The sequence below is a fragment of the Vicia villosa genome, unplaced genomic scaffold, assembly GCF_029867415.1.
Source record: "Vicia villosa cultivar HV-30 ecotype Madison, WI unplaced genomic scaffold, Vvil1.0 ctg.001992F_1_1, whole genome shotgun sequence".
NCBI classification, from domain to species: domain Eukaryota; kingdom Viridiplantae; phylum Streptophyta; class Magnoliopsida; order Fabales; family Fabaceae; genus Vicia; species Vicia villosa.
This window is the reverse complement of record NW_026705803.1, coordinates 289,971-293,824: the sequence shown is the minus strand read 5'-3', so window position 1 is coordinate 293,824 and position 3,854 is coordinate 289,971. Positions and strand designations below refer to the sequence as shown.

Below are 3,854 nucleotides of genomic sequence, written 5' to 3'. Positions count from 1 at the left end.
TATTTAAAATAATAAAGCAAAAGGAGTATTTTGGCAAGTTTGCCAAATGTCACTCTCTTATGCTTTATAGTAATTTTTTCCAATCTATTTATAGTAACTTCTAATTATTTCATTATATTTTAAAATTTTATTTTTTATATATTTTTTAATTATATTTATTTGTATGATTATTCAATTTTGGGAATTTGAAATTGCAACTTAATACTCATTGGAAAATAGAAAGTCATTTAGCATATTTTCCATGTGAACCATTCATTTATCTTAGCTTAATGCTAGAAAAGAAGAAAAAAATCCAAACTTCTCATCTCTCGATGCTCTCTCTTTCTCTCTATTCAAACTTTTCTCAAATTTATTTCTTCCTCTTTCAAGAATTCATACAAGCTTCAACGGTTTAAATCAAACACCACACAAATTCACATCAGAATAAAAACAATCAACTAAACAAAAAGGGTAACGAAGCAAATCCGAAGATGTTGCTGATGGTGACGGCGGATGGATGGTGCTCATCGGTTGGGAGCTGCTCGCGGCGGGATCCTTGCCGGAGTGTGAGACTATGCGGTTACAGTTGTGAATGAGGGAGGATCTCTATGGATCTCGGTGGTATCGTGGAGGCTATGCATTGGCGTTGTGTTGCTTGAATCGGTGTCGATGTTAGTGATGGTTACAACAGGTGCATAGACGAGCAAGGATCTTATTTGTTTTCATGTTTGCATGTATGATGTTATCTCCGTTTCCGTTATCTTTGTTAAAGTTTGAGTTTCTTAGTTTGAAAAAAATCTCTTGCAATAGAATATTGGATCTGAAAACATCATTTTCATTTGGTATGTTTGACTGCTTTTCTTTTTTATTTGCTGAGTTAATTATCTTCTAAAATATTCTGCATTTTTTTACCTGTAACAAATCTGGTTTCAACATGTAATTGACATGAGATTTGGTTTTATTTGCTGTTATATCACAGTTAGCGAGGGAGGACTAAATCAGTAACATGTGGTGTTTTTTTTCTCTCAACAAGCAAGATTGGTGTACAATGCTATTAAAATGGGAGTAGATAAAAATGTCAAGAGTACTAAAAGAAGAAGAAGAAACAACATATGTACAGGTTTGATATGATTTTCTCCTCTCTGATTTGTTTTTTTTTTCTTTCTAAATTTCATGTAATTTTGTGTACCCATCTCTCAGTTATATATGTTTGTTCTTTACTCTTTTCTTTCAATTTCTTCTTATTTCTAAAATTCAATTCATATTTGATTTCGTTTTTTGTTAACTGATTGCAGAGTATTAAGTTTTTTTCCTGCTTGCAATGGTGAGACCATTTGAGTGTGTCAAAGACATTTTCGACCATAAAGAACTCTGGAAGCTCGCCGTTACAGTTCACCATAAGTGGAATGTCATATCCAACACTAAGGAGCACTTTGAGATGATTGTGGTTGATAAAGAAGTGAGTTCAAATATTGCATAATGTCCCCGTTAGTTTGAATGTGTTTTGTTTTATGTTTTTGGTTTTATGTGTTTCTTGAATGTTATAATGTTTTTGATTGATTTCCAATTTTATAAGGGACTGATATCCATGTGGTTGTTCATCCGTTTTATTGCAAGACTTACAATTCACAATTAGCTGTAAACGACACACTGTCACTATATCAAACTTCCAAGTTCTACTAAATGATGTTGTCTTCAAACCTTCCCAACATAAATTTCTTTTGAATTTTTCCAGAGAAATTGAACCACTGTTGGTGATACAAACAACAAACATTCAATTCATGAAAAAGTTGTCGAAGTTACTTCCTTCAGTGACCTTATTTCAGGAAAATGGAAAAAGGATGTATTGATATGAAAAATGTTTTGATTTTGTTCTATGGAAAATAAATAAAAAAATTTAAGTCTCCACTTACGATTTCATTCTGGTATTTTCTAAACAAGTTTATGGAAAACTTCTGGCAGAAAAGAACATAATGACTCTAACATGATTTTGTTTTAACTCTAAGGATTGAATCTCAGAATTGTGGTTTTTAAACACTGGTAGTGTTTAAAACATATGGGAAGCCAAGAGAATGTTAGAAAGAAGTCATGAATTACAATTAAAATATATGCTAATTCATTTTAGTTTGGTTGTGTATATTTAGGTAGTTTTCTTTTTACTAACCATTTTTTATTTTGCGAATTTTGTATCAGGAAGGTGGATGAAATGAGTTTTCATGTACCTGACTCAAATATTACAAACTAATGATTTTTAACATTGCCTAAAGCCCATGCATGCACTATTTGGGTTGAAATCCTTGATTACTACTTCAAATATTGCATCTTACTATGTAGTACTTATTTTTATTTCTATGTTGATTTATCTAAGTTGTTTAATTTAATTAAATTTTTACTAAATTCATATGTGGGAATTAATCTTTTCTTTTTATATTGATTTATCCTTTAGTGAATTAGTATTATATGTGTTTTTAGATAAGGTGTTTTTTTTTAAAAAAATATACTTGATCATTATTCTTATTCTCTCATTCAAGAAGAATTAAATTCTTTCATTTAAGAAGAATTAAATGTTATTAAAAAGAAATAATAAATAATTAATAAAAAATTGATTTGGGTAATTATGGAAAAACACAAAATAATTTGTTATTAATCGACGTAAACTTGAACAATATTAATCGGATCTTAGCATTGATTCTACCTATAATCTTTGTCTTTGAATTGATTAACCTTTTTCAGAAACAAAACAAAATTTTCTCAAATTAATTTTATTATATATTTTATTTAAATTAAAATTAAAATTATTATGACATTTATTAAGCCACCATTTAATTGAGTCACTATAAATTACATTACAATCAACTTGAAGAATTCAAAAGGCAAAAACTATTTACAATGCATCGCAATTATGGTACACAACTAACAATACATGTATTATTGCATTTATGATACACAACTCACAATACAACAATTAATTAATTGCCAAATGAAATTAATTAAAATTAAGAAGAAATAAGTAAATGCTATTAAAAATATAAACTAAGTAATCAATAAAAAATGATTTTTCTCTCTCTTTTCTTTCGTTCGCTCTTTCGTCATTCTTAAATCTAATTTTTTTATTTTTTACGAATATCTACAATAATAAATGTTAAAGATTAGATGTAATATAAAATATTATATATAATAGGCTGTTAATTTATGAATGTTTAAGGGTGCATTTGGAAGGAGTTTTGGTGTATTTTTCTTATGGTTAATAGATAAAATGAAATTTATATTTTATCATAGTTGATAATAATTTTCTAAAATAAATTATCAAATATTTTTTTAACAAACATTTTTTTTAAGATATGAATGGTGTAAGATTTTTGTAAACATCCGAAATTATATATTCTTAATATTGTTTTATTTATTTTCTATTCATTTAATTTATTTTGTTAATAAGTTTTAATTTTTGATTAATAAATAAACCATAATACTTTTAGATTAGGTCTTTTTTCTATTCCTTTTAAAAAAATAATAAAAAATAATAATCATAATTTTTAGAACCCTGAACGTCATTTTCCCTTTTGTAGGATTTTCTTCTAAAATGTAAAATATTGCAGAAAAATAAGTTTTGAGTTACTCTAAGATAGAAACAGAATAAAAGAAAAATAAAAACTAATAAAGTAGATTTAAGTGTCATTATCAAGATAATATCCATAATTTTGAGTTGTGATAATTTATTCAATTTTGAAGAAATTTTTGATAATCTTAAACTTTTGATTTGCTGAAGTTATAGCTTTAAATTTTCATACTTTTGCTCACATTAATATTCACTTTTCGCTTTTATTTCATGTAAATATACTATTTCTATTTTAAATTTTTTGTTTATTGACAAAGTT

At 26.8% G+C, this 3,854-nt stretch overlaps 1 long non-coding RNA gene across 1 annotated transcript; it reads left to right on the top strand.

Moving 5' to 3' along the window:
- The first annotated feature begins 253 nt into the window (after positions 1 to 253).
- LOC131637429 (uncharacterized) lies at positions 254 to 2,059 on the top strand. The gene is made up of 3 exons (XR_009294336.1): positions 254 to 670; positions 959 to 1,099; positions 1,275 to 2,059. It is a non-coding gene; the product is annotated as an uncharacterized LOC131637429 (long non-coding RNA).
- The last annotated feature ends 1,795 nt before the right edge of the window (positions 2,060 to 3,854 follow it).